Source organism: Amia ocellicauda, assembly GCF_036373705.1.
Source record: "Amia ocellicauda isolate fAmiCal2 chromosome 11 unlocalized genomic scaffold, fAmiCal2.hap1 SUPER_11_unloc_6, whole genome shotgun sequence".
Classification (NCBI taxonomy): Eukaryota; Metazoa; Chordata; class Actinopteri; order Amiiformes; family Amiidae; genus Amia; species Amia ocellicauda.
The window spans coordinates 237553-257595 of NW_027102664.1; the positions used below are offsets into that span (position 1 = coordinate 237553).

At 44.5% G+C, this 20043-nt stretch overlaps 4 non-coding genes across 4 annotated transcripts; all 4 read left to right on the forward strand.

The window, feature by feature from the left end:
- The first annotated feature begins 67 nt into the window (after window positions 1-67).
- trnai-aau (transfer RNA isoleucine (anticodon AAU)) lies at window positions 68-140 on the forward strand. Its single transcript has one exon. It is a non-coding gene; the product is annotated as a tRNA-Ile (tRNA).
- Window positions 141-16019: 15879 nt separating this feature from the next.
- trnav-aac (transfer RNA valine (anticodon AAC)) lies at window positions 16020-16092 on the forward strand. The gene has a single exon. It is a non-coding gene; the product is annotated as a tRNA-Val (tRNA).
- Window positions 16093-18284: 2192 nt separating this feature from the next.
- Window positions 18285-18357, forward strand: trnav-cac (transfer RNA valine (anticodon CAC)). The gene has a single exon. It is a non-coding gene; the product is annotated as a tRNA-Val (tRNA).
- Window positions 18358-19538: 1181 nt separating this feature from the next.
- trnav-cac (transfer RNA valine (anticodon CAC)) lies at window positions 19539-19611 on the forward strand. Its single transcript has one exon. It is a non-coding gene; the product is annotated as a tRNA-Val (tRNA).
- Window positions 19612-20043: the final 432 nt, after the last annotated feature.

Genomic DNA, 20043 nt, shown 5'->3' on the forward strand with positions numbered 1-20043 from the left:
AACGCCTGAGCCCGTTTTACCAGCAGGCTCCTACGGTAACCGTTTGAAGCAAGAGGTGGCGTTGTCAGTTTCCGTAGTGTAGCGGTTATCACATTCGCCTAATGCGCGAAAGGTCCCCGGTTCGAAACCGGGCGGAAACAGCCTACTGTGGGCTGGCCCTTTTCGTCATGCTTGCCCTCGTGGTTCCCCGGAGGCGGTGGGTGTCTTTTCTTCATTGGAGTGCCCGCAATCGATGCACTCAGAGCGTCCGTCCGTCGACAGGTTGAAATTGTAAACGCTGGTGTAGCCACTTTTAATTAAAATCTGATGATGATGATGATGATGATGTTGTTGTTGTTGTTCTTGTTGTCATCGTGGTCGCCGTCATTATTATTGTTAAAGTAAAGCAGTAGTTAGATTTGTTGCTACCGTAAGGTGTAGAAGACAACAGTAGGTATGGCGTGTGATATCAAAACATTCAGAATACTTTTAACCTATATAATTTATAAGCTTTGTAAAATAAACCCAAATATCTCTTTTGCGGGGATAAACGCTGTTCTGAGTAGTTTGTGACTTGTTTAATACCAAACAAAGCATCGCTATAAAAAATAAATAAAAAAATCACTGTAAAAGCGCTAGTTATTTTTGATCTTTATAGTTATTTTCTAGGCTCAGGTTGTTTTTTAGCGCTTATAAAGGCCTGAAATATTCTTAGTGGTTGTTGACTATAGGTCTTGATGCTTAAAAATGTTTTTTTGAGAGACCAAAAGGTTCTAATAAAAGTTTAGAGTAGAGAGGAGAGAGATCGTCTCCATCTTGGTTTCTATTTGAAATTTGATGCAGTGTCATTTTATTGGTTGGTTTTGATATGTTAATTGGTAACAGGGTGGCACAAAGGCCAGACCAGAACAATGCCTTACAAGCAGATCCGGCATGTGGCCATCAGTATAAGTATGAAGGTCTGGTCTTCAGCTCGACAGACTCACACTGACCTTTCGATTTAAGACTAAAGATCAACAATGTCCGGAAACAACATCAGCGATTCGATTTAAACGAGTTTTTAGGCAAGTCTTCAGATTATTTTCATTGACTCAGAGCGTGTTGTGTGCATGTATTGTAAATAAGGCTATAACATCTGTTTTAAGTTCTGTAAAATTATTTTTCAGCCAGTCAACAGGAGTTAATTCCCAACGCTGAGGAGATCATCTGGAACAACGACGGTAAGATTTTTGTGTTTGCGCTCATGGGTTCTTATGTATGGGTGTGTGTGGTTTTGAAGCGGCTCATTAGAGTTATGAAAACGTTTTAATATATAATAATGCCGGTCTCTTTAATTACACAGAAACTATCGAAAGGCCTGTGATTAATGTCTCCGAGGATCGACCAAGAGAAGTGGTTGTCCCTAGACAGGCTGTCTGCCGACCGGGTAAGAACTAAACCCCTGTTTGTTTGTATAACGTTTCTGTAAGATGTTTGAGTCCAGTTTTGTTAATTTAAAAAAATTATCCTGTCTAACAGTATTAAGAAACGTGGTTCGAGACAACGAAAGGCCTTCCACATCGAGGGCTTGTTTCGTTTTACCTTCGAGAACCGTAACCTTTCAAGAATCTGAAAGGCCGTCAGCCCCGGTATCTGATAGCTGTGAGTATATATCTGCAGCCTGTAAGAGGTTAAAGCTTTTTATAAAGCGGTGTGGTTAAAGGTTAAACATGTCTCTTACCTTCACAGCGGTGCAAAAAGCTAAACCAGCCGAAAAACATAAGAAACGATTATTCTGTGGAGGTAAGTAAGATCTTTCAAACTTTAATGTTTTTAAAAGAGCTTTGTTTGCCCGTTGAGGGCTAATATTTAAGCGATGGGTGACCGTTTCCTGTAGGGCGGGGGGTTCTGGGAAAGATCTTTAGAAGTCCGGACAGGTCTAGGCTTGTTTCTGGGGAACGTGTTTAGAAATGACCGATTGCTGTACCGTCTGGTTAGGAAGTAAAGCCGTCCGAAAGGGTTTAGTAAGTTGTTTGGCTTATATCCCGCTATTATACTTCTGTTTTAAAGTGGTTGTAGGAAAAGTCTTGAAGGTGTTCATTGTATTTAATATTTAAACAGATCGTGAAAACGTTTGTGAAACAGGAAGTCCCGGGATCAGGAAGCGTTTACACTTGGAAGGTTCGTTTAAAAATGAAATGTTGTTGTGTGTGTGTGTGTTTTATTAACAATATTACAGTTTTTAAAGAAACATTTAAGAAACAGTTTATTTACAGCGGCTTCTCTGTTTTACATTTATTATCAAGTCCTAATAAATATATTGTCTGTAAATAATAAGGCGTTGTAGTGAATGTCTAAGGCTATTTTCAAAGGTCTAAAAAAGCTAAAGGTTTTGAATGTCCTGGACATGTTGTTTTAAGTTTGATTTCTGTCGCCGTTTAAAGATGTAAATGTAATGTATATTTTTATTCTTCCCAAGACTCTTGGGATAGTCATTCTGTGAATGAGCTATTGAGGACAATTACCCCGTCTAAGTGGGATCAAACATCTTCCCCGGTGAGATCACCGAGAGGATCCCCCACGGTGGTCTTGGAGACCCCCCAACATCTACTCAGGCCACAGCCTTCTGGGAGTAATTCAACACCCCAGATTCAGCCTGCCGCATTGTCAGGCGGAACAAATACAGGCATCCAACAACCTCAGGGGTCGCCGTCAGTCAGGGCTGACACACCACCCAACGACGGCCTGGTTTCAACATCGTCCCCCCAGACCCGTTTCTTGGCTACAGAAACGCGGAACAGTACCCCGCGCTTGGCCAGGGTGTCACCGCAAAGGCCTTCTTGGTCTCCGTCCATGAGTATACGCTCGCTCCCTGCCTCCTTCGACCGAGATTTACCGGAGCGACCATCCTTTGAAGCTGAGCCAGGCCACCAGCCCCCGGAGCTACATCCTGAAGGTCGGCATGAGTTGCTACATACTTTGTTACAAAATCAAAGACTTGTGTTAGTGGGGCAAAACCTGGTGATAGAGAGCCAAAACACCCTTATTAATACCCTTACTAACGAATTGTACTGTATTTAATGTTTTAATAGACACAAAACGCCTTACTATTGTGGGTTGTTGGAAAAATAAAAAATAAATTAAAAAATGTCCTGACTTGGTAAAAGAACTCACAAACTAAAGGATTATGAACAAGCTAGGGCCCCAAAAAGACCTTCCCGAGAGAACATCCCCGGCCCTGTTGTGAACTCCTCTGATGTCCCAATGAACCTGGAACTATTACAAATGATAAATGATTTAAATAACCCCCAATTACCACCGATAGAATGTGAATTAACAGACTTACCGGTGAACCCCGACCTGTTACAGATGGTCAATGATCTAAATAACCACCTCCCACCGGTAGCGCTTATAGAGGTTCACCCCCTAGTTCACCCCGATTTGTTTGAAATGGTGGAGGCTTTGGAGGAGCTACCCCGACCAAATTCTGCCCCTATTATAAATGATTTGAGACAATTAGAACACAGGATGGCGGCAGAAGCAGCCATCACTATAGAGGAGGGTCTTGACATTAACCGGTTGGATATCTTTGAAGGACTTTTACAGGCTTTAAATGAGCCTCCTCAAAAAGGGGGTTTTGTAGATGTCAGCAGTGGGGGTGTTCGGAATGTGGAGGGTTCTGAGACTGATAAGGCTGTGGAGGTCATGCTCTGTGAGAATGTAGGGGGTGAAGGCTTTGTTCAAAATGATGATGTGTCCAAGAGTACCAGTGATCCCGTGATTATAGATAGACCGGCCTATAACAATTTTGAAATGATTCAACGTTTTAATTTTGCAGAACTTTTAAATTGTGACAATTATGCAGAAATATTTGTCAACATACACGAGGCCTTGCAGAAAATGCTTGAACAGGTTGCTGAAAGGGTCAGACCTCGAGATGTTGTACAGTTAGAACTCAGAGGGGATGATTTGTTTAGCAACCTATCTGTAATGCTGAGTGGAGATAATTTAGACGTCTGGCTAAAATCGAAGCGTTATTGCAAAGTAACGCAGCCATCATAGCTGATGAAAGTCTGTCTCTGGTAATGAATGTGGTTCGTAACCCTGAGGGTGGGGCGCTTAGAAGACTGTCGAAATGCTTGAAGAACGACATAATTAGGACCAAGCTCAGGCAATTAGTGGTGAGTTCCAGTGGGGACAATAAGCTCTGTTTTGCTTACAGTTTAATAAAACTACTCACCCCCGACATGCCTGAACCCCAAGCTCTGCAAGAAGCTTTAATGCTTCATCAGAGGGCCGGCTTAAACTCTCAACAGATGGTTGCCTTTTCAGACATCACCAAGTTTGAGGAGTTGTTGTCTTTAAAAATTGTTGTGTGGTACCGTTGTGAGGTAAAGGAAGTATTTGTGAAATTTCAGACACATCCTGAAACCCATACACAGACACTGTTTCTCTTCCTAAGTGATAGTCATTACTTTGGAATAAAGAGTTTGACGGCTTTTTTGGGTTGTTCGTATGTTTGTCATTGGTGTTATAAGGCCTTCAATGATAAGCTTAAGCACCGATGTGACGGTTACTGTAACGTCTGTTTCAATCCGCAATGTCGTAAGGGTTTGGCCCCTACCATCCGATGTAAAGATTGCTTAAGGATTTGTCTCTCAGCGTTCTGTTTTTCCGAGCATAAGGTACAGAGGGCCGCTACTGAGGGGGTTAAAAAACTGAGTTATTGTGATCAAACTAAATATTGCCCGCAGTGTTGCCTCCAGTACCGTTTTCATGAGGTTAAACCACACAAATGTCTGGAGCCGAGATGCAGGATCTGTAATGCTGATTTAACCCCGGGGTCCGAACACCAGTGCTTTATTCAGCCGGTTAAAAAGGAGCCGCCGCACAACCGTTATGTCTTTTTTGCTTTTGAATGCAGGCAAGAAAACGGGGTCCACGTTGCTAATTATATACTCTGTATTGACATGTTGGATCGTGAGTGGTCAGCTAGCGGTGAGAGTTGTGTCAGGGATTTCTTTACGCGGTATCGCGGTCCAAAATACCTCAATTACACATTTATTGCCCACAATGCTAAGGGTTATGATTCTTACATTTTGATGAAGTATCTGGTGGAAAATGGGGTGACCCCAAAAATAATAGCTCAGGGTAGCAAGATCATGTGTTTCACCGACGAAGCTTTCAACTAACGTTACATAGACTTGTTAAATTTCATCCCCATGAAATTGAGCGCTTTGCCTAAGGCTCTGGGTTTTGAGGCTCAGAAGAAAGGTTGGTTCTGCCATTTTTTTAATACTATGGACACTCAAAATTATCGAGGGTCCTACCTGCCCGCCACTTATTATGGGGTTGATACTATGATGTCTCATGAGAGGGAGGAATTCTTTAAATGGTACAATACGGTTAAGGGAGGTGTTTTTGATGACCGAGAAGAGATGGCTGCTTATTGTAAAAATGATGTGGTGATCCTTAAAGAAGCCTGTGTGCGTTTCCGCGCCGAGGTTATCAACACATCGGGTCTCGACCCTTTGCAAAGTGTGACCATAGCGTCTCTCTGCATGAAAATGTATCGGTCCAATTTCTTGCAGAAAAACACTATAGCGGTCACCACTTCTGACAACTATCGTGCTAGACAAAAGAACTTTTCGACTGTCTCCATACAGTGGCTGGAATACCTGAGTGCCCGGGATAACATCTTCATCAGACATGCTTTAAATCAAGGGGAAGTCAAAATGGGGCCTTACTACTTAGACGGTTTTAGCGACGTGTCCGGGCGGCGTACCGCTTATGAGTTTGCAGGTTGTATTTAGCATGGCTGTCCTCAGTGCTTCGACCCAAACACCTTTAACCCCGTAACACAAAAACTCTGCAGTGATATGTACTATGATTTCCAGGAACGAATTGAAACTTTAAAAAACACCTATGGTTTGAACGTGCTGGTGATTTGGGAACACGAGTGGACGACCCTGAAGCAACAGGATGCGGGGGTACAACGGTTTATGGAAACCTTGGACTTTCCTGAACGTCTTGAGCCCCGGGATGCGTTATTTGGGGGTCGTACCAACGCCCTCTGTTTACATTATGAGGTAAAGGAGGGTGAGAGAGTAGATTACTATGATTTCACCAGTCTGTACCCTTATGTCAACAAGACCAAAATGTACCCGGTGGGGCGTCCAACCATTGTTTATCGTGACTTTCTCGAAATCGGACATTACTTTGGTTTGATCAAAGTCACCATGTACCCTCCTCGCGAGCTGTTCTTACCCGTGTTGCCTTACAGGTGTTCGGGAAAATTGATGTTCCCTCTGTGTAGAACGTGTGTGGAAACTGAAAATAAAACTACCTCTTGTCTGCACAGTGATGAAGAGAGAGCGCTGACGGGTGTCTGGTGTAGCATTGAGCTTGACAAGGCGGTGGAGAAAGGTTACAGAGTCGGTAAGGTGTATGAGGTTTGGCATTTTTCTGAAAAATCTGATACTCTTTTTGCTGATTACATTATGACCCATCTGAAAGGGAAACAGGAGGCATCGGGCTATCCCTCATGGTGTGTTGTCTCCGCGGCCAAAGAGCGATACGTTTAGCAATATTTTGAAAAGGAAGGGATCCGTCTAGAGCTGGGGAACATAACTGTAAACCCCGCCAAGAGACAAATGTCCAAACTGATTTTAAACAGTCTGTGGGGTAAGTTTGGGGAAAGAAATTACCGTCTAAACACAACCTTGATTAAAACCCCTGAACAGTTTATAGAATTTATGTTTTCCAAACAACATGCAGTATCACACTTTCAATTCTTAAATGACCATGTGGCACAGGTCCAGTGGAGGGCCCCTAAAGATTTCCCCACCAAACAGGGGAACGTTAATGTTTTCATAGCGGTTTTTACCACGGCTTACGCCCGGCTTGAACTGTACAACTTAATGGATCAGTTGCAGGAACGCACGCTCTATCATGATACTGACTCTGTAATCTTTGTCACCAGGCCAGGGGATTGGGTCCCTCCCCTCGGGGACTACCTTGGGGAGTTAACGAGCGAACTAGATCCTCAGGACCACATAGTGGAGTTTGTTTCAGGGGGTCCTAAGACTTACGCATACAGAACGGCTGCGGGTAAGACCTGTATGAAAGTTAAGGGTTTCACTCTGAACCATTGTAACAACAAGCTCATTAACATCAAGTCTCTGACGACCCTGGTAGAAAGTTTTGTAACCGAGAAAGACGCGCCTCCTCGTGAGATTATTACAGCCGGAAATCAGATCTATCGCAATAAAAAGGGGTACACGTTGGAAAATAGATCACTAAACAAACGGTTCAGGGTGGTGTACAATAAAAGAGTGTTGAAGACTGATTATACCACTCTGCCTTATGGATATTAGCGGTGGTTTTGAAAACAAACTTCAACACCCTTTCTCCTGTATTATAGCCGGTCCCTCCAATTCGGGGAAGAGCTATCTTATAAAGAACATCATAGAAGATGTGGACGCAACCGTGTCCCAAGCTCTTGACAACATAGTGTGGTGTTTCACTTGCTGGCAACCTCTCTACGATGATTTGGCTTCGAAAAAAAATAATCTGAAATTTGTGCAAGGTCTCCCCGCCTCGTTGTGTGACGATGACTTGTTCCCGCCCGGTCAAACTAATCTAGTGATCCTTGATGACCTGATGGAGCAGGCCGGTGACAACAGTGAAGTGGAAAAAGCTTTCACAAAGTACACTCATCATAGGAATTTAAGTATTATTTATTTAGTTCAAAATCTATTTTTTCAAGGTAAAAAAAGCCGCACTATTAATTTAAATGCCAATTATATAATTCTTTTTAAAAACCCCAGAGATAAACTACAGGTCACCGTCTTGGCTCGTCAAATGTACCCTAACCAGACCAAGTTCTTTTTGGAGGCATTTGAGGATGCCACCAAAAAACCCTACGGGTACTTGATTGCGGACTTAAAAGCACAAACCCCAGAAGACTTTCGCCTCAGAACAGGTTTGTGCCCGCCCGATTCGCCGGCAGTGTATGTGCTAAAGAAAAGGAAATAAATAAGAATGTCTGTTCGGATTAAAAGAAATCTGCCGCTTTTGCAAATGTTATTTGAGGGGAGCCCGCGCCATAGGAAAGCTGTGCTGGCAGGGGCCCCCTCGGATTTGATCGAGACCCTGTGTGAAATAGCTTTTAACATCTTACGCGGTTATATACCCCTAACCCCTTCTCAACATTCTAAACTCAAAAAACAAAAAGTGGTTATCAAGATCATCGCTAATAAGAAGTATTCTATTAAAAGAAAAAGAAAGAAGATTAATCAAACCGGGGGTTTTATAGGACCGCTGTTGAGCCAATCCGTGCCTTTCCTAACCAGTCTTCTAGCTTCCAGAGTGGGTTAATAATGGAATATGCTCAGAAAATGTTCTTGATCCCTCAGGAGCAGCTTGAGAAACTGAGAAAAAATGTTGTCGGGCCAGAGCCCATTAGACAAACGGCCGAAAACAACCTGGACTCTGAAATGAAAGCTATACAGGCCAGGGCCGATTTAAATCAGTATTCCAAAGCCCAGTTGTATACCAACACGTTACAGCGCTACCTCCGTCTGGTTAGACAGGGTGAAAAAGATCAAAACATTTTAACTTTAACCATGGCCTCTCAAGAAAATGGTTCTGGGGCTGATGCGGGGGGTACGGTTGATAAAGATGTTGCGGTGACCGAACCTGTTGAGAGTTCAGAGGGAGATGTTGTAACGGATGTTTTGAGAAACATGCCGGCCAGAAGCAAAAGACATGCACAATATATCCTGCACAAAATGGTTCAGAAACCGCGGGTAACGGCTTGGAATGAACAGGGTGAATTTGTTTTTAAAGGACAACTGATCAAAGGTTCACACATGTTTGATTTGTTGAAGAGTGTCACTAGCACTAATAAGGTACCCGATAGTCGCCGACCTGTAGGCTGGAATGCTTTCCTACAGGCGATGGCCTGTCTGAACATGCCCCAATCCACAGTTCCTAACCAGGTAACGCGACAAAAAATCTGTCTGTGTAAAGAGGTGGAGCCTGATCTGACTCCGATATCTCATTACTCTGACCGTGCTGAGCGACCATCCTCAGGATCTATCCATCGTTGGGAAGCTTATTAATCTCATGTTTTTATTTGTCTCCCCTGTAAATAATGACCCGACAAACAATTTTATTTTTTATTTTTTTTATTTTCAAATGTTGTACATTTATTTATAACATAACCTCTGCTTTGTATAAGAATTGTGTTGAATAAAAACAAAACTAATGATTCAAAGGCTGTTTTCATTATTTTTTCACCTTAACATGCATGACATCTTTTAAAATCCTCACAAGAACACCCCATCTGTATACATGGCTGGCTAGGGTTGTAAGTCATTGTGTTATAAGGGGGGGTCCACAGTGTCCTGACAAACTCTGCCACTTTTTTATCATTTTGGCCTAAATCCTCACTGTACAAGGCCATAATATCGGGGTATGACCTTCCTTTAGATCTATGATATAAGAAAAACACACAGTGCTGACCACAAGTGAAGGTCTGAAGACTTTGTACTTGACGACCGCTGTAAATGGTTTCTTGACAGTTGTTGAGCAGAAAGTTATTGATCTTCCGAGGGAAAGGTCTGAAATCCGGGGGGTTTGCATAGGAATCAAAAAATTCACCACGGTGGTCCTCCCTTAGATAAATAGCCAGCCAATGTTCTCCGGGCATATTTTTAGGGTGTGTGTTGATTATGTACATTGCAGGTAAATTCTTGATCTTAAATTTAGGCAGCTGATCGCAGGCGTAGACTCCTTGAAACAGTTTCCGTGAGCCGGCCAGGGCATTCATGATGTGGTTGAGCTCTCTGGTGTTCATTTTAATAATAATCATACGGAACGTTTCTCCTCTGATTCACCTCAATAATGTTGTCAAACACAGCATACACGACCATATTTACAGTGTGTGGTAGAGGCTGCTTGAAACGCATCTCCAAACGCATATTGCCCGTCATCATCAGTGAAATATGTTGTCCACACTCTTCGTCAGGGGTCAGGTTGAAACCGTACAGGGTGTAACCGCTGCAGTATTCCCGGCGATCGATCAGCAGAGTTTGATCCTTGAGATGGCGACCCGTAGCCAGTACTAGACTGTAATATTCACGAACCGCATTGCCGTTTTCAAAGTCAGGTTGAAAAGGTCTGGATGGAACCTGCACACCATCGACGTACAACGCTATAAATTCCGCGTTATAATGTTTAAAGTTAAAGGGGTTCTTGTTGTAAACCCCGGTAAATGCATCATTATCCACGAGACCTATAATAACCTGTTTTGGGAGCTGTCCTAGAAACAGATTTTCCTGGTTCATCACCCGTGTCACTGCGGGGATACTGTGGACTTTCATATAGACTCTTTCGATCGGGTACTTGGCGTTTGCCGTCATTAACGCCTGCGCGTATCCTAGTTTAACCGCCGGGGAGACGGACACTTTTTTCACAAACAGCGAGGCCGATAATATGGTCAGTTTATATTGTTCAGTATCAGGGGTCATCAGACAAAAAGCACTTTTACTACGGATCATTTTAATTTTAATGTCTACCCCGTTGAGCATGAGTTTTTCTTGGAAAAATATGTCTGCATGGATATGCCCCATTAGCTCAAAGGTCCTCCCTTCTGTTGAAGAGGCCGTTCTTTTTTGCAAACCCTTATTGAGTCCCTCTGGATCCTTGTCGTCCATAGCTTCCGGGATGTCTTTGACGAAAGGCTGAACTGTTTGCTTAGGGTCTCCTCATTATAATTAAGGATACACTCCATCATGGCTCTATAGGGGTAAGTATTGCTGCTTTGACTAATGAGCCGATCTCCCAGGGTCACATCCACCTGTGAAAATTGATGACCCCAGCGTTGGCCGTCTTCTCGACTGCATCGCCATCCTAATCAGTCACTTTACAGTTCATTAAAATAAATGTGTTATTCAAATCAATATAATCCTCGCCATTGCCAGCTATAAAAAACTCCAGAGGGGCCGTGTCTGAAATTGCAGAAAGAGGGGGAATCTCTACATATATGATCTTATCTATACTCGTTTGAGTGTATGGAACTGTAAACAGATCCAGTTCTGATTTGACGCATTCTTCCGATAGACTGTGGACAAAAGACATGTTTAAAAGATGTATCCTGAGGCTCTATTTTTCTTTCTTTGAGACTTTCTTTTTGCAGGTTTTTTCTTGTGCTGCTTCCTTCTCCGAGTGTTTCCACGATATGTTGGAGAATGAGAGATTCTTCGTTTTTTGTTAGCCACGGATCTTCGTCGCCCTGGTGGACACATGCTGTTTCTTCTTTTACCCCCCCTCCTCGCCATTACCATGAGACCCGAACCCTCCTGATGCTCATGGCTAGCTGCCCGGTTCATAACATTGGTGAACACGTCACTAACAATATTTTTAGCCGCTGATTTCAAGTGGGGTCTGGCTATAGCAAAGCCTCTCTTAAGCAGGGGTACGGCCATTCTAAAGAGACCATGAAAGAGTCCTCCTAGACCGGCGCCATACATTGTGGGGGCTCCTACAAAACCGGGCAAGCCGTTCCCGGCTTGCATCTTGTAATAATCCACATAGGCGCTAGGATCTACATAACCCCTCGAGGTAGCCATTTTAATAATGTACAAACTGTTTCAGGGGTCGAAAATGTAGTTTGACAATAACTTTACTGAAGCGGAAGGGTACGTTGATATTCTGATCCGATTTTACTTCGATCGTGATGTTGTCAAATTGGGTCTTTGAGACTGGTACGTAGTGTGGCTTGTCATAAGTAATTGTGACCATGTCATTGCTTTTACCTTTAATAAGTACATTTCTCAAAAGGGGGACATAACTATCCCCGACCCTCTGGTGGGTTATGATATCCGTATACACATAAAGAGTGTAAAAGCCGCCCCACCACTTCTGAGAACCTGCTCTCTGTGTCAGAATAGATCCCAAATATACGCCCCAGTTGGCCGCTGGTTTGAATGCTAATACCTGGTTTTGACACCTTGTACACTCTGTTTTTAATAGGGTTGTAATATAGCTTGATGTTGGGGGTGCCTTCTGAGAACTGTTTATGCATCTCATCTAATATTTTATCCACATTGTCATAATAACCTCCTTGTATCGTGAATGTCCATTGACTCTTTTTAACATCATCAAAAATGGCGAAGGTGGCATCCTTATCTTGTAATACAGCCCAAGTGTAAGGATACTGTATTTCCGCCAACCCCACTTCCCACGACCCCCTTAGATCTATAGATTTTCCAAATTGTACCGTGTAACTGGATATTTCATTTTTAGGGTATATATCGAGAGAGGCGTTACTGGGTAGAGTCACGTAGAAGCCTCCTGATTCCATCTTGAGTATCGAAAGTAATGCCCACAACACACCCGCGGGCAAGTTGTTATAAGGATTGAATATCGCAAACCTGTTGTTCCGGGACCCAACTATTGAACTTTTCAGGCCATCCAAGCCATTTCATCAACACATATTTTTTCCGGTTCTGGGTTTTTTCAGCTAATATCTTTTCAACTCTGTATACACTGTCTTTACCCACAATAATTTTTTGTAACTCGGCTTCGTAAAACGTTCCTTCTATATCCTCCCCGTCATAGTCTTTTAACCGGTACACGGGTGGGTCTCTAGCCAACTGTTCGGTAACTGTAAAATATTCGTCAGAAAATGTTTGTTCATAACCTTTGGCAAAAGTACTCCTTAGCTTTGAAACGCGAACCACATCACCGATGTTGAACTTATAAGTAGTTTTTCCCTTCTTAATAAATGGTCCGTATAATTTTTTATAGACCTTAAAAGAATTACTTTGATCAACATCTATAGGCTTCATTTTAATACTGGTGTGATACCCTTGGTTGTAAGCATCGATAAAATCCTGAACTTTATCAAAATACTTGAACGTGTTGACCGCTGTAAAATATCTCCACATTTTGGTCTTTATGGTGCGGTTAAACCTCTCCACTACCGATGCCCTAAGCTCATTACCGGTGGTGAAATGATGTATTTTGTGTCTCTTCAGTAGATTCTGAAATTCTCTGTTGAGAAACTCTTTTCCTTTATCAGTCTGCAGTTTTTTAGGACATCGACCCTGGGACAATATATCCTCAAAGGCCCTTGTCACCGCCCGACCTGTTTTATTATGTAGAATGCGAGCCCAGGCATATTTTGATAACACATCGATACACATCAACATCAATTTGTGACCATTGTTATGTTTTGATAAATTTGACATATCGACTAGATCCATTTGCCATTGTGAGTCTATGTCAGTTGCATATACGCGGTTTCTTTTAAAGTTAATCCTGAGAGGTTTATGTAAGGTATAGGCGTCTTGTTCCCGTAACCATTCTGAAACAACCACATCATTAACCTTCACTCCGGCCTCAGCGAGTCCTCTTTGAAAACCCTTCTTACCCGCCAAACCCCCAATCTTGGCTGGGTTGTAGTATAGTTCCTGCATTTGGGGAGCTTGCCGAGTCATTCTGTCAAATAACCACACAGACCCACACTATGCGCAAAGTTTTTATACAAGGTTTTTTATTCAACTTCAGGAGAGCAGATACCCCTTTTAAGACATTTGAGAAAAGTATAACATACACAACAATTTTTTCTACGGTCCAGACAAAATGAAATCAGATGATTGGTTACTTGATCTATATCAACAAATATACCTGTTTCTTTATCTTGTAGGCACACACCTCAGTTACATATGTAAATAAAACAACATTATGACCTATTTTAAAATTAAACAGAGGTGTATTAAACAGGCTCAGTAAAAGGTCATACAGATGTTGATGAAATGGCCTAATATCATTCTTGGCCCCCTTGAGCCCTTCATCCCAGTGTTCGTACCCCCCGGTCTTTGTTACAGCAGCCATTCACTTTTCCAGGTTTGAAAGTTGATCCTCATCGATGGTTAAATCTGTAGAGAAAAGGCTCGCGTTGGCTACTTTTCTGTCAAGCACATGGTGTAATAGCGCTCTCAGGTTAGCTGCAGAGTGTTGATGACAGAACCAGTTGCAGAAGCAGTCCAGAACATTCCCCATGTTCAAAGTCCCTTAGTTCAGGTCAGAGTCTGAATCAGTGGCGTAGATGTCGAATTCTTCGTCGCTGCCCCCAGCTTTAACTTCTTTACGGAAGAAATAAGCTTTTAGCTTGCCAGCGGTTTTTCTACTCGGCTCATCCAGGTCATTGAGCAGCTGCCCAAGTTTCTCTATTATAAACGGCTCCTTTTTCAGCTCCAGCAAAATCTCATCTATGATTTTCTGGACTTGTCCCACAGTGACATGTATGTGGGAGTAAGAGAGCGCCTTGATTAGTGCCGGTTTCAGCCACGGTTTGTTCAGTCTTCTGTAAAACACGTTGAAATAGAACAGGAAATAGTAACGGTCTGGTTCAAACAAACAACTGTGTCTCAACTGACTGGGGTGATTCACTTCACACCCCCGACAGACTTCTTTCAGAGCTCGGTCGATGAGAGCACTCAGAATATACACCAGGGTGCTTTTAACCACTCTGCTTACTTGGTCACATACCCCGGGCATAAATCCTGCGTCTTCATCACGCCCCCGGGACAGTCCGATGCTCATTGGGTCGCCTGGTGGTTTGTGGGGTGTTTCTCCATCCATTGGACTGACCCCCTCCTGAGACGCACAGACGGTAGACAGTTCGGCAAAATCGAGGCCCTCCATGAGCTCCAGAGGCTGGGGATCCCCGAGACTCATTTGGACATCCATCGCACCGCATGTTGTTTCGTCCTGAGGGACCGGGGTCTGAGGTCTTGGAGAGTAACCACAGTCAAAGGGTTCCAGAGTGTATACAAAATCTGGGGAATAGAACCAGGGGTGATCCCGGGTTTGAAGAGGCCTGTAGAGCCTGTCGACGTCCGCAGCTTTCGGGTAAGACATTCTCTTTAATTTTAAACCATGAATGAATTGTTGCACCTTTTATCCTATCTCTTCACTACGTCACGACACACCGCCCTCTTAGAAGAGAGTAGCCCCTGAGCCGTCAGACCCCCCTCCAAAACCCCACACGTCGTCTGTCGTAGTTCTGCAAGCTTTCCCATTCACACCTTTCAAAACCCTGAGTCGGAGACTCCATTTCGCATTCTCTTGGACCCTCTTGCAAGCCTTCTAGAGTCTTATCCACAAGCCCCAGATCTCTCCAGGCCATCACCTTCAACCAGTCCTCATAAGAGTATTCAATTACCGTCTCAAAAGGTTCCAACGTACCCTCCTTCTCTCCCAAAGCAAGAAGCTCCACTCCAACATAGCTGGGATCCCTTTTAAAGCGGTAACCCCGTCGAGCCCCCCAGAACAACACCCAGGAGCGTTCAATCTTCAAATTGGTGAGTACAGGAACCCTTGCCCGGGATTGTTTCTTGCGGGGTTTCATGTTGATGTCGCTGGACATGTTGAAGAAGCGGGATGTTTCAGAAGCTGAGAATTAAAGAGGTATTGCCTAAAAGAAGCGCGGGTTCTTAAATAGAGAGGAGAGTTTCGGGGCGTTGCCTTCAGAGGGGTGGGGGTATTTATGGGTGGCCTTGTTGTTCAGGGTTTTATGGGTGCACACTTTCTGACGGATATGACGTAGGAATAATTAAGGAAATAACTCTACCTAAAATCACGCCCCCCAATTATGACGTAGGAATATTAATAAGCTTAGGGCATACGTCATAACAAAATAGGCCGCGCCCAAAAAACCCTACTATCTACTCTTATGTAGTTGAAGGCGCAGTATAGCTCTCATAGTCTGGTGGTGACGGAAGACCACCAGCCGTTTGAACAAGCCATTCAGCATCACCTTGTTGGGTTAAGTGCAGGCACTGTCAGAGCGCAGGGCGTCCTGCCTTCGAAAGAGTTTCCGAAGTGTCCTGATGTGCCCTTTAGCAATGCCAAACAGGTCTGTGAAAATGGCATCCTTTCGCGGCACTTCAGACGCCATCTCACAGTCTAGCCGACCTGAAACGCCTGAGCCCGTTTTACCAGCAGGTTCCAACGGTAACCGTTTGAAGCAAGAGGCGGCGTTGTCAGTTTCTGTAGTGTAGCGGTTATCACATTTGCCTAACGCGCGAAAGGTCCCCGGTTCGAAACCGGGCGGAAACAGCCTGCTTTGGGCCGGCCCTTTTCGTCCTGCTTGCCCTCGTGGTTCCCTGCAGGCGGTGGGTGGCTTTTCTTCATTGGAGTGCCCGAAATCGGTGCTCTCAGAGCGTCCGTCCGTCGACAGGTTGAAATTGTAAACGCTGGTGTAGCCACTTTTAATTAAAATCTGATGATGATGATGATGATGTTGTTGTTGTTGTTCTTGTTGTTCTTGTTGTCGTCGTAGTCGCCGTCATTATTATTGTTAAAGTAAAGCAGTAGTTAGATTTGTTGCTACCGTAAGGTGTAGAAGGCACAATAGCTCTGATAGTCTGGTGGTGAAGGAAGACCACCAGACGTTTGAACAAGCCATTCAGCATCACCTTGTTGGGCTAAGTGCAGGCACTGTCAGAGCGCAGGGCGTCCTGCCTTTGAAAGAGTTTCCAAAGTGTCCTGATGTGCCCTTTAGCAATGCAAAATAGGTCAGTGAAAATAGAAACCTTTATCTCACAGGCTGGCCCACGGGAAACGCCTGTGCGTGTTTTATCAGCCTGCTTCGATGGGAGCCATTCGAAACGCCAGGACGGGTCGTTTTCCGTAGTGTAGTGGCTATCACGTTTGCCTCACACGCGAAAAGTCCCCGGTTCGAAACCGGGCGGAATCAACCTGCGGTGCACTCGTGCCAGTGCCATGTTACCCGTCGCCATCTCTCTGCCCCAAGGCCGGCCGTCGTTTTCTCTTCCTCGGAGTGGCAAGAAATCCTGACCTTGAGAACAAACGGTCGCAGAAGGGTAGCTTTGCGAGGCGCTGGAACTCACACTTTTAAAATCGATACATGTTGTAGCTGTTACAATACGACCGTAGCAGGATCAGCGACATTGCTGTTACTCTTATGTAGTCGAAGGCGCAGTATAGCTCTGATAGTCTGGTGGTGACGGAGGACCTCCAGCCGTTTGAACAAGCCATTCAGCATCACCTTGTTGGGCTAAGTGCAGGCACTGTCAGAGCGCAGGGCGACCTGCCTTTGATAGAGTTTCCTAAGTGTCCCGAAATCGGTGCACTCAGAGCGTCCGTCCGTCGACAGGTTGAAATTGTAAACGCTGGTGTAGCCACTTTTAATTAAAATATGATGATGATGTTGTTGTTCTTGTTCTTGTTGTTGTTGTTGTTCTTGTTTTTCTTGTTGTCGTCGTGGTCGCCGTCATTATTATTGTTAAAGTAAAGCAGTAGTTAGATTTGTTGCTACCGTCAGGTGTAGAAGGTACAATAGCTCAGTGATTGTCTGATGGTGGCACAAGACGAGCAGCAGCTGTTTGAACAAGCCATTGAGCATCACCTTGTTGGGGTAAGTGTAAGTCTTGTCATAGCTCAGGGCGTTCTTCCTTTGAAAGAGTTTCCAAAGTGTCCTGATGTGCCCTTGAGCAATGCAAAATAGGTCAGTGAAAATAGAAACCTTTATCTCACAGGCTGGCCCACGGGAAACCCCTGTGCGCGTTTTACCAGCCGGCTTCGATGGGAGCCATTCGAAACGCCAGGACGGGTCGGTTTTACCAGCAGTCTCCAACGGTAACCGTTCTAAGCAAGAGGTGACGGTGTCAGTTTCCGAAGTGTAGCGGTTATCATGTTCGCCTAACGCACGAAAGGTCCCCGGTTTGAAACCGGGCGGAAACAGCCTGCTGTGGGCCGGCCCTTTTCGTCCTGCTTGCCCTCGTGGTTCCCCGGAGGCGGTAGGTGGCTTTTCTTCATTGGAGTGCCCGAAATTGGTGCACTCAGAGCGTCCGTCAATCGACAGGTTGAAATTGTAAATGCTGGTGTAGTCACTTTTAATTAAAATCTGATGATGATGTTATTGTTGTTGTTGTTGTTGTTCTTGTTGTCGTCGTGGTCGCCGTCATTATTATTGTTAAAGTAAAGCTACCGTAAGGTGTAGAAGGCACAATAGCTCTGTGATTGTCTGATGGTGGCACAAGACAAGCAGCAGCTGTTTGAACAAGCCATTGAGCATCACCTTGTTGGGGTAAGTGTAAGTCTTGTCATAGCTCAGGGCGTTCTTCCTTTGAAAGAGTTTCCAAAGTGTCCTGATGTGCCCTTGAGCAATGCAAAATAGGTCAGTGAAAATAGAAACCTTTATCTCACAGGCTGGCCCACGGGAAACGCCTGTGTGCGTTTTACCAGCCGGCTTCGATAGGAGTTATTTGAAACACCAGGACGGGTCGGTTTCCGTAGTGTAGTGGCTATCACGTTTGCCTCACACGCGAAAGGTCCCCGGTTCGAAACCGGGCGGAAACAACCCGTCCCCCATCTCTCTGCCCCAAGGGTGGCTGTCGTTTTCTCTTCCTCGGAGTGGCAAGAAATCCTGACCTTGAGAACAAACGATGTAAGAAGGGTAGCTTTGCGAGGCGCTGGAACTGACACTTTTAAAATCGATACATGTTGTTGCTGTTACAATACGACCGTAGCAGGATCGGCGACATTGCTGTTACTCTTATGTAGTTGAAGGCGCAAAATAGCTCTGATAGTCTGGTGGTGACGGAAGACCACCAGCCGTTTGAACAAGCCATTCAGCATCACCTTGTTGGGCTAAGTGCAGGCACTGTCTGATCGCAGGGCGTCCTGCCTTTGAAAGAGTTTCCGAAGTATCCCGAAATCGGTGCACTCAGAGCGTCCGTCCGTCGACAGGATGAAATTGTAAACGCTGGTGTAGCCACTTTTAATTAAAATCTGATGATGATGATGATGATGATGTTGTTGTTGTTGTTGTTGTTGTTGTTGTTCTTGTTGTCGTCGTGGTCGCCGTCATTATCATTGTTAAAGTAAAGCAGTAGTTAGATTTGTTGCTACCGTAAGGTGTAGAAGGCACAATAGCTCTGATAGTCTGGTGGTGAAGGAAGACCACCAGCCGTTTGAACAAGCCATTCAGCATCACCTTGTTGGGCTAAGTGCACGCACTGTCTGATCGCAGGGCGTCCTGCCTTTGAAAGAGTTTCCGAAGTATCCCGAAATCGGTGCACTCAGAGCGTCCGTCCGTCGACAGGTTGAAATTGTAAACGCTGGTGTAGCCACTTTTAATAAAAATCTGATGATGATGTTATTGTTCTTGTTGTTGTTGTTGTTCTTGTTTTTCTTTTTGTCGTCGAGGTCGCCGTCATTATTATTGTTAAAGTAAAGCTACCGTAAGGTGTAGAAGGCACAATAGCTCTGTGATTGTCTGATGGTGGCACAAGACGAGCAGCAGCTGTTTGAACAAGCCAGTGAGCATCACCTTGTTGGGGTAAGTGTAAGTCTTGTCATAGCTCAGGGCGTTCTTCCTTTGAAAGAGTTTCCAAAGTGTCCTGATGTGTCCTTGAGCAATGCAAAATAGGTCAGTGAAAATAGAAGCCTTTATCTCACAGGCTGGCCCACGGGAAACGCCTGTGCGCGTTTTACCAGCCGGCTTCGATGGGAGCCATTCGAAACACCACGACAGGTCGGTTTCCGTAGTGTAGTGGCTATCACGTTCGCCTCACACGCGAAAGGTCCCTGGTTCGAAACCGGGCGGAAACAACCCGCGGTGCACGCGTGCTAGTGCTTTGTTATCTGTCCCTGTAACGCGGCCGGCCATCGTTTTCTCTTCCTCGGAGTGTCAAGAAATCCTGACCTTGAGAACAAACGATCACAGAAGGGTAGCTTTGCGAGGCGCTGGAACTGACAGTTTTAAAATCGATACATGTTGTTGCTGTTACAATACGACCGTAGCAGGATCGGCGACATTGCTGTTACTCTTATGAGTAGATAGTAGGGTTTTATGGGCGCGGCCTATTTTCTTATGACGTATGCCCTAAGCTTATTAATATTCCTACGTCATAATTGGGAGGCGTGATTTTAGGTAGAGTTATTTCCTTAATTATTCCTACGTCATATCCGTCAGAAAGTGTACACCCATAAAACCCTGAACAACAAGGCCGCCCATAACCTGTTGTTCTTGTTGTTCTTGTT